The sequence below is a fragment of the Triticum aestivum genome, chromosome 2D (genome assembly GCF_018294505.1).
Source record: "Triticum aestivum cultivar Chinese Spring chromosome 2D, IWGSC CS RefSeq v2.1, whole genome shotgun sequence".
Taxonomy (NCBI): domain Eukaryota; kingdom Viridiplantae; phylum Streptophyta; class Magnoliopsida; order Poales; family Poaceae; genus Triticum; species Triticum aestivum.
The window spans coordinates 157614475-157625426 of NC_057799.1; the positions used below are offsets into that span (position 1 = coordinate 157614475).

At 44.5% G+C, this 10952-nt stretch overlaps 1 pseudogene; it reads right to left on the bottom strand.

Moving 5' to 3' along the window:
• Positions 1 to 8177: 8177 nt before the first annotated feature.
• On the bottom strand, positions 8178 to 8317 carry LOC123056327 (uncharacterized; annotated as a pseudogene).
• Positions 8318 to 10952: the final 2635 nt, after the last annotated feature.

The window sequence follows — 10952 nt, forward strand, 5'->3', positions numbered from 1 at the left end:
TGGAGAAGTGGATATCTCCCGTTTAAACTTCGGGATCCTCTCCCTCATCCCTAAAGTGCAGGGTGCAGATAATATTAGGCAATTCAGACCCATTGCGCTGATCAATGTGCCTTTTAAAATTTGTTCTAAAGCTTGCTCTACGCGCCTGTCTCCTGTTGCCCATAGCATTATTAGTAGGAACCAGTCTGCATTCATCCGAGGGCGTAACATTTCTGGAGGGGCCTCTCGCCTTGCTCGAGATTGTCCACTCACTCAAACGCACGCGATAGCCCGCGATTCATCTAAAACTCGATTTTGAAAAAGTGTATGACCGTGTAAATTGGGATTTCCTTAGGCAGGTCCTCTTGGGAAGAGGCTTCTCGCCCGTTTGGGTCCTCCGCATGCTTCAACTGGTCTCGGGGGGCCAAACGGCAATTGCGTTCAACGGCGAAGTAGGTTAGTAATTTCGCAATAAGCGGGGGCTGCGTCAGGGAGACCCAGCTTCTCCGCTGTTGTGCAACTTTGTGGCCGATGCCCTGGCTGCAATACTGGACAGAGCTAGGACGGCTGGCCACCTAAGGGGGGTTGCCAACCATTTGGTTCCGGGAGGGGTTTCCCATCTATAGTATGCAGACGATACGCTGCTACTGTTTGAGCCTGACAGACATAGCATAGCTACGGTCAAAGCTATCTTGCCGAGCTTCGAGCTCATGTCTGGCCTAAAAATCAACTTCCACAAATGTGAAGTGATTTCCATGGGGATGGGGCCGGATGAGAGTCAGGACATGGCAGATCTACTCAACTGCAAATTTGGCACTCTTCCATTCCATTACCTAGGTCTACCTATAGGTGATCAGGCCCCTACCATTCTGGACTGGGCCCCCCCCTCTACAATACGGTAGTCGACCGGGTGGGGCCGTGGCGAGGGAGATTCATGTCGTCGGGAGCACGGCTAATTCTTACCAACTCTAGTCTCTCCTCGCTCCCCATGTTTACCATGGGATTGTTTTTGCTTGCCGACGGTGTGCACTCCAAGCTTGACACATCGCGACCGCTTCTTCTGGGAAGGAGCCAGCCCCAAACAGAAGTATCACCTCGTCAAGTGGACGGCCGTGTGCCGTCCCAAGTCCCAGGGGGGATTGGGGGTGATGAATTCCAGGCTGATGAACGTAGCATTGATGTGCAAATGGATCTGGAAGTTGTCCCAAGGGGAAATTGGGCTCTGGGTAGACCTCCTCAAAGCCAAGTACTTCCCGACGGGCAACTTCTTTGCAGCCACACGGAGGGGATCCCCCTTTTGGAACTCCATCCAGGAGCTTAAACCAGTCTTCGCCATGGGGGCGAAGTTTCAGGTTAAGGATGGCTGCTCAGCACGATTCTGGACGGACCTATGGATTGGTGACTAGCCTCTCTGGTCCAGATTTAGAGAGTTGTTTAATATAGCGCTCGAACCATGCATCTTTGTGGCTCAAGTTATGGCTGAGTCCCCGCCAGTGTTGCCGTTCCGGTGTGAACTCACTGGCCCGGAGACGACAAGTTTGGGAAACCTGTTGACTCTTGTTGAGGGCGTCGTGTTATACCAAGGCCCGGACGTGGTGACGTGGCGCCTCAACGCCTCCAACAAGTTCTCCGTAAATTCCCTTTACCGAGCTCTCGCTAGGGGCACCCACCAGCAAGTAGCGTCTGGACTTTGGAAGGCTAGGCTACCCATCAAAATCAGGGTCTTCTTTTGGCAATTGTGTCGGGACAAGCTCCCCACTTCCATGAACATTGCCAAACGCAACGGGCCGTCCAACGGGTCTTGTGCGGTATGCGGGGATCCCGAAACCGCGAACCACGTGTTCTTCCAATGCCACTTGGCCCGGTTTGCGTGGAGTGCGGTCAACGAGGCCACTGGCCGGGACTGGGATCCTAGGTCTTGCTCCGAGTTGTGCGCTCTCCTATCATCGGTTTCTGGTTCCGCTAGACGTGTCATGTGGTGCTGCGTGGGGGCATTACTTTGGGCACTTTGGCGCATTAGGAACAAACTTACGATCGAGGGAGTCTTTCCCTCCCATCTTGCTGATGTTATCACCAAATGTGTTATCTTTTTGCAGCAGTGGGTGCTGTTGGGAAGGCGTCAAGACGTTGATCTACTGCAGCTCGCTCTTGCCCGTCTTTGTCAGGTCTACACTTTGGCAAGAGCTCCTGCGCCGCAACCGTAGGGTTTGGTGGCACCTTTTGGCATCTTAGCTGCGAGCCTGCATGCTCTGTTCCAGCCGTCTGCGACATGTAACCCTGAACTTGCTGCCCTCGCCTCGCTTGATCTTTTGAGGGTTTCGGACGTGTTGTAAGACTCTATTCATGTGTATGCTGCCTGTTGTGGGCTTTATTCAGTTAAAGCCGGACGCTTCTAGCGTCTTCGTTCTAAAAATATATATTTGCCTTTGCGATCTACTTTTCTTTTGCATTTATTTTCAGATCTATTAAACAAAAAATACAAAAATACCTTGCTGCGTTTTATTTTATTTGCGATCTATTTATTCAATCTATTACAACTTTTTCCCGTCCGCACGCCGTTTCTGGCGCCGTTACCCGAAAGGGATTGACAACCCCTTTAACACGTCGGGTTGTGAGGTGTTGTTATTTGTGTGTAGGGGTTGTTTATGTTGTGTTGCTTGGTTCTCCTACTGGTTCAACAACCTTGGTTTCATATCTGAGGGAAATACCTACCGCCGCCGTGCTGCATCATCCCTTCCTCTTTGGGGAAATACCGAAGTAGCTTCAAGCGACATCAAAAGGAATTTCTGGTGCCGTTGCCGGGGAGGATATTCAACATATACCAGGTTCCTAATGAAAAATCTCACCTCCTCGCAATTTACATTATTTGCCATTTGCCTCTCGTTTTCCTCTCCCCCACTTCAAAAAAATTTGCCTTTTTATTCGCCTCTCTTTTTCGTTCGCCGTTTTTCCGTCTACTTAAGTTCTTCCCTTCGCTACCATGGCCGATCCTAAAAAGGCTAGGGGTTTCCTCCCAAGTTTTAATACTTTGGATAGCCCCTCCCTCCTCTCCAAGCTCATAAATAATGATGCTATGGAAGGACTTCCGGGGTTGTTAAGGAAAATCTTAACAATTTTGATGAGGACGATCCCGGAAATTTTCGTTATCTACTTGATGAATCTTTGAAAGATGCTTGGGATAGGCTGTTGAGAATTCGAGCTAGCTATGTGCCCCAATATCAGATAGAGATATACCTAAAAAGTTTATATGCTGGTTTACCTTCTTCCTTTAACCAAGTTTTGGATTCTATATTTGAAAACGGTTTTCTTGAAGGGGATGCCGTTGATACTTATGAAAAGATGAAAACCATATTTGGGCACCCCAAGGGAGAAAATGTTGAACCAACTACCCTTCTATGCTTTTATCAAAATGAAGTAATCAAAGAGGTGAAGGATAGTTTAGATACGAATTTTCGCAACATGCTTGATCTTTCTTCTATTATAAATGGTCATGTGCTTTCACAAAATAGAAGATTAAATAACATTGATAGGAAGTTTCCTATTTGCTTTCAAAAGGACAAGGATGACAATACTTAGATCCTTGCTTTATGTCTAGGGCGTAAAACTATAGTGCTTGTAGGGAGGCAACCCAATGAATAAAATTTATTTTGCTTTTTGCTTTCTGTTCTTGTGTGTTTGCACAATTATGCTACTGGTATGATTGTGTTTTTTGTCTTTTAATTAGTGTTTGTGCCAAGTAAATCCTATAGGATCTTCTTGGGTGATAGTTGTTTGATCTTGCTGAAAAACAAAAACTTGTGCACTCACGAAAACAATTGTTAAAAATCACCAGAACGTGATAAAATGCCAATTCTTTTTGAAGAAGATTAATATACAAATTACCCAGGTCATCCTATTTTTTCCGAATTTTTGGAGTTACAGAAGTATTCGAAATAGTCAGATTGCTACAGACTGTTCTGTTTGACAGATTCTGTTTTCTTTTTATTGTGTGCTTATTTTGATGGCTCTATGGTTTTCTTTGATGAGTTTTTGCCATAGAAAAGTTGGAATACAGTAGATATAATGCAAAAAAAGGAATTGGTTTGATATAGTACATATAGTAGTGGTTTGCTTTCTTATACTAATGGATCTCATGAAGGTTTTGTTGAGTTTTGTGTGATTGAAGTTTTCAAGTTTTGGGTTATCTTACGATGGATGAAGGAAGGATAGAAGAGCCTAAGCTTGGGGATGCCCCGGCATCCCAAGCTATTATCCAAAAATGAGCAACCGACTAAGCTTGGGGATGCCCCCGAGTGGCATCCCCTCTTTCTTCTAACAACCATCGGTATTTTACTCGAAGCTATATTTTTATTCGTCACATACTATGTGTTTTGCTTGGAGGTTCTTGTATGATATGAGTATTTTCTTGTTTTATTTTGTGATTTAAGTCATCAATCCTTGCTGGACACACCTATTTGAGAGAGCCAAAATTATGTCATGACTTGTTAGAATTGCTCTCTATGCTTCACTTAAATTTATATGAGCAATGGACTTGCTCTAATGCTTCACTTATATCTTTTTGAGCATGTTGTGCTTTAGTATTTTTGAAGAAATGCTCTCTTGCTTCACTTAGATTTTTTTGAGAGTTAGTAAAATTTTCAAGAAATTCTCTCTTGCTTCACTTAAATTATTTTGAGAGAAAGAAAAATATTATGCTCATGATCTTAATTTATATTTGTTTGAGCTTATGAAAAGCAACACATGAAAATTAGTCCGAAAGTGGTAGATATCCAAGAAGGATATAATAAAAACTTTCATGAAGATCATTGGACAAAATAAACTTGATTCTTAGTAATAGTTTTAAGATATGATGATGTGATATGTGAGTTGTGTTGATGAGTGATTATGCTTTAGTAAGAATATTGGTGTTAAGGTTTGTGATTCCCTATGCAAGCACGAAAGTCAATAGTCATGCAATGAAATTATATCCTACTTGTGGTGCATTATTCGGTGTTAATTATGCTTAATGCTTCCTTATGAGATTATTCGTTTCTTGGTTGGTCGCTTCTCAATCTTTTGCTAGCCTTCATTTTGCACTAAGTATGATCTCTACTTGTGCATCCAAAATCCTTTAAACCAGTTTTGCCACATGAATCCACTATATCTACCTATATGTGGTATTCTTTTGCCGTTCTAAGCAAATTTGCATGTGCCATCTCTAATTTTCAAAATAAACTTCTCTTTTGTGTGTTTGTTTCGCTCGCGGAGCGGTGAGGGGTGGCCAATATTTTCCATGCTGGATGTGCTATGCTCACGATGAGTGTTTATTCACTTGTCATTGCATGAGATTAAGGCAAAGGTTTTAGGGATGCCCAGTCCCGAAATGAAAAAAATGAATTTACTTTATGTTGTCAAATAATAAATTTCGTGGAAACTGTTGGTATGGAGGGCAACCGTGGATACGACTAGCCATGGAAAGTGAAAGTATGGTGGAAAAAGGAATAAACTTTATTTTCTGTTTGGGAATCGCCTATGATATATCTAGTATGGAAAGTGTTGGGAACTCTAAGTCGTTTTCGTTGGTGGGATGGATACACCTCCCAAAATGTTTTTATCTCTAATTTTTCGCTTTGAGCTCTGGCACCTTTACAAATCCCTACTTCCCTCTGCGAAGGGCCTTTCTTTTACTTTATGCAATTTTTATTTTAAATTTGAGTCACCATCTTCTCTTATAAAAGCACTAACTAAGAGGCAATATGATTGTACTTGAGTATTGGGCGTAGCTACTATGCGAGTGTGTTTCATGAATGGATCAATGGTTGATCTTGATGGGCTAGGGATAACTTATTTTAGCATTGGTAGTTTGAAAGACATGGTTCCTTGTTGATATGCTTGAGTATTTAAATTATCATGTCAAAACTAGACTATTGCTTGGAATCACATAAAAGTCCAAATGTCCATGCTATAAAGAAAAGAATATGATAAGACATGTTAGGCAGCATTCCACATCAAAAATTCTGTTTTATCACTTACCTACTCGAGGACGAGTAGGAGTTATGCTTTGGGGATGCTGATACGTCTCCAACGTATCTATAATTTTTTATTGTTTCATGCTGTTATATTATCAATCTTGGATGTTTTATAATCATTTTATAGTCATTTTATATCATTTTTTGGTACTAACCTATTGACATAGTGCCAAGTGCCAGTTGCTGTTTTCTACATGTTTTTTACATCGCAGCAAATCGATATTAGACGGAGTCCAAATGCAACGACACTTCACGAAGATTTTTTATGGACCAGAAGGAACGTAATGTGCCCTGGCTATGCCTGGGGGGTGCCCCGAGGGAGGCACAACCCACCAGGCGCGCCAGGAGGCTCAGGCGTGCCCTAGTGGGTTGTGCCCACCTCGGGTGCCCCCAGACCGCCTCTTTGCTCTATAAATACCCCAATATTCCCAAAACCCTAGGGGAGTCGACGAAATATTGATCCAGCCGTCGTAGAGTCCAGAACCACCAGATCCAATCTAGACACCATCTCGGATGGGGTTCACCACCTCCATTGGTGCCTCTCCGATGATGCGTGAGTAGTTCTTTGTAAACCTTCGGGTCCGTAGTTAGTAGCTAGATGGCTTCCTCTCTCTCGCTGAATTCTCAATACAATGGTCTCTTGGAGATCCATATGATCTAACTATTTTTGTGGTGTGTTTGTTGGGATCTGATGAACTTTGAGTTTATGATCAGTTATATCTTTTTATATCCATGAAAGTTATTTGAGTTTCTTTGATCTCTTATATGCATGACTGCTTATAGACTTGTATTTCTTCTATGATATTTGGGTTTTGTTTGGCCAACTTGATCTATTTATCTTGCAATGGGAAGAGGTGCTTTGTAGTGGGTTCGATCTTACGGTGCTTGATCCCAGTGACAGAAGGGAAACCGACACGTATGTATCGTTGCTACTAAGGATAAAATGATGGGGTCTATCGCTACATAGGTAGATCTTGTCTACATCATGTCATCGTTCTTATTGCATTACTCCGTTTCTCCATGAACTTAATACACTAGATGCATGCTGGATAGCGGTGGATGTGTGGAGTAATAGTAGTAGATGCAGGCAGGAGTCGGTCTACTAATCTTGGACGTGATGCCTATATAATGATCATTGCCTGGATATCGTCATGATTATTTTAAGTTCTATCAATTGCCCAACAGTAATTTGTTCACCCACTGTTTGCTATATTTCTCGAGGGAAGCCACTAGTGAAACCTACGACCCCTGGGTCTCTTTCTCATATATTTGCCTTGGCGATCTACTTTTCTTTTGCATTTATTTTCAGATCTATTAAACCAAAAATACAAAAATACCTTGCTGTGTTTTATTTTATTTGCGATCTATTTATTCAATCTATTACAACTTTTTCCCGTCCGCACGCCATTTCTGGCGCCGTTACCCGAAAAGGATTGACAACCCCTTTAACACGTCGGGTTGCGAGGTGTTGTTATTTGTGTGCAGGGGCTGTTTACGTTGTGTTGCTTGGTTCTCCTACTGGTTCGATAACCTTGGTTTCATATCTGAGGGAAATACCTACCGCCGCTGTGCTGCATCATCCCTTCCTCTTTGGGGAAAGACTGACGTAGCTTCAAGCGGCATCACGCATCTACCTCGATAAAGCACCTTCTTCGTTGCCTGATCCTTGATCAAAAAATAGTAAGGGTGAAACTCAAGGAAGACATAATTATCAATGGCAATACGATGAACGGAGAGAAGATTTTTGAAAGCACTAGGGACATGCAGAATGTTTCTAAGATGAATTTTCCTATGGGGAGTATTAATAATTGAATGGCCAACGTGACGAATCTTCATACCTTCTGCACTAGTAGTGCGGATGGTCTTTGACGCGGTATTTCTCACGCATGGTCACCTTCTCGAGCTCACCGGTGATGTGGTTGGTTGCACCACTATCCACATACCAGTTGGTATCTACTCCACATGAGCCATCAGCAGCTCCGGCCACCTTCTCATCCGAGGACGAGTCACCGCGGTCAGTGCGATCGCCGCGATCACCGCAGTCGCCATGAGTGTTGTTGTTGTTGTTTCCCTTGCTGCGGGTTGGCCCATGGTAGCGTGAGCCACCACCTCGACCACGCATGGCGGCGTTGGCAGATGACTTGAAGCCGCCACCACCGGAGTTCGTGCCCTAGAACAGTGCCACCCTTTGATCGAAGCTACTCATCTGAGCATACAGTTTGTCAAAGGGTGACAGGTTGGGTGCGGGCGTCAAGGGTGGAGACGAGGGGATGATACTCTATGTCGAGGCCGGCCATGATGTAGGAGATGAACTCGTCGTCGTTGAGTGGCTTGCCTGCAGCAGCAAGCTCATTGGCGAGGGAGCGCATGTGCGTGAAGAATGACACAATAGATGGGTTGCCTTTCTGTGCATTCGCAAGTGCGACGTGTATGTTGTTGATGCGAGACAACGACTGGAACAAAAATATGTTCGCCAGCATTGTCCAGAGCTCGTGTGCATGGCAGATCGAAGTCACCTACACGTGGACCTCCTTGGAAAGATTGTTTAGAAGATACCAAGTACCTGCTGATCTTCCCGGAACCAGATCGGATGAAGGGGGTTTGGTGCGGATTCCTCCTTCCCATCCTTGTCCTCGGTGACAACGGTCTTGGCTGGTTCCGGTGTGGTGCCATCAACGTAGCCATAGACACGCGCGCCTCCGAGCAGCGGCGTGATTTGTGTGCACCAGAGGATGAAGTTTGTGCGGGTGAGCTTTTCGGTAATTTGGCCAGTGAGGGTGGAGTTGGATGCCCTGGAGGAGGCCATGGCGGAAGCTTGTGCAATGGAAAGCTAGGGCTAGATGAATGGAAGAGTTAGGCTCTGATTACCATGTGAAAAGGTTGGGAACGTCATGCCTTTGCCATGGCCGACGGCTTCGTGTTTATATGCAGGTGTTGGGGAACGAAGCATACAATTTCAAAAAAATTCCTACGATCACGCAAGATCTATCTATGAGATGCATAGCAACGAGAGGGGAGAGTGTTTCCACGTATCCTCGTAGACCGAAAGTGTAAGCATTAGTTTAACGCGGTTGATGTAGTCGAACGTCTTCACTGTCCAACCAATCAAGTACCGAATGTATGGCACCTCCGAGTTCAGCACATGTTCAGCTCGATGACGTCCCTCAAACTCTTGATCCGGCAAAGTGTCGAGGGAGAGTTTCGTCAGCATGACGGCATGGTGACGGTGATGGTGATGTGATCCGCGCAGGGCTTCGCCTAAGCACTACGACGCTATGACCGGGGGAGTAAACTGTGGAGGGGGCACCGCACACAGCTAAGAGAACAATTGGTGTGATATGGGGTGCCCCCTGCCCCCGTATATAAAGGAGGAGAGGGAGGAGGCCGGACCTAGGGGCGCGCCCAAGTGGGGGGAAACCCACTAGGACTCCTAGTCCTAGTAGGTTTCCCCCTTCCTTCTCATGGAGGAGGAAAGAGGGAAGGAGAGGGAGAGGGGGAAGGAAAGGGGGGCCGCGCACCCTTCCCCTTGTCCAATTCGGACAGCCCATGGGGGGGCACCACCCCTTGTGGGCTCCCCTCTCTCTCCCCTATGGCCCATGAGGCCCAATACTTTCCCCAGGGGGTTCCCGTAACCCCTCGGTACTCCGATAAATATCTGAAACGTCTCGAAACCATTCTGGTGTCCAAATACTATCGTCCAATATATCAATGTTTACCTCTCGACCATTTCTAGACTCCTCATCATGTCCGTGATCTCATCCGGGACTCCGAACAATCTTCGGTCACCAAAACACATAACTCATAATACAAATTGTCATCGAACATTAAGCGTGAGGATCCTACGGGTTCGAGAACTATGTAGACATGACCAGACACATCTTTGATCAATAACTAACACCGGAACCTGGATGCTCATATTGGTTCCTACATATTCTACCAAGATCTTTATCGGTCAAACCGCAATGACAACATATGTTATTCCCTTTGTCATCGGTATGTTACTTGCCCGAGATTCGATTGTCAGTATCATCATACCTAGTTCAATCTCGTTACCAGCAAGTCTCTTTACTCGTTCCGTAATGCATCATCCCATACCTAACGCATTAGTCACATTGCTTGCAAGGCTTATCATGATGTGCATTACCGAGAGGGCCCAGAGATACCTCTCTGATACTCGGAGTGACAAATCCTAATCTCGATCTATACCAACCCAACAAACACCTTCGGAGACACCTGTAGAGCATCTTTATAATCACGCGGTTATGTTGTGACGTTTGATAGCACACAAGGTGTTCCTCCGGTATTCGGGAGTTACATAATCTCATAGTCAAAGGAATATGTATATATATGTCATGAAGAAAGCCATAGCAATAAAACTTAACGATCATTCTGCTAAGCTAACTGATGGGTCTTGTCCATCACATCATTCTCCTAATGATGTGATCCCGTTCATCAAGTGACAACACATGTCTATGGTCAGGAAACTTAACCATCTTTGATTAACGAGCTAGTCAAGTAGAGGCATACTAGGGACACTTTGTTTTGTCTATGTATTCACACATGTATCAAGTTTCCGGTTAATTCAATTCTAGCATGAATAATAAACATTTATCATGATACAAGGAAATATAAATAACAACTTTATTATTGCCTCTAGGGCATATTTCCTTCAGTCTCGCACTTGCACTAGAGTCAATAATCTAGATTACATTGTAATGATTCTAACACCCATGGTGTCTTTGTGTTGATCATGTTTTGCTCGTGGAAGAGGCTTAGTCAATGGGTCTGCAACATTCAGATCCGTATGTATTTTGCAAATCTCTATGTCTCCCTCCTTCACTTGATCGCGGATGGAGTTGAAGCACTTCTTGATGTGTTTAGTTCTCTTGTAAAATCTGGATTCCTTCGCTAAGGCAATTGCTCCAGTATTGTCACAAAAGATTTTCATTTGGCCCTATGCACTAG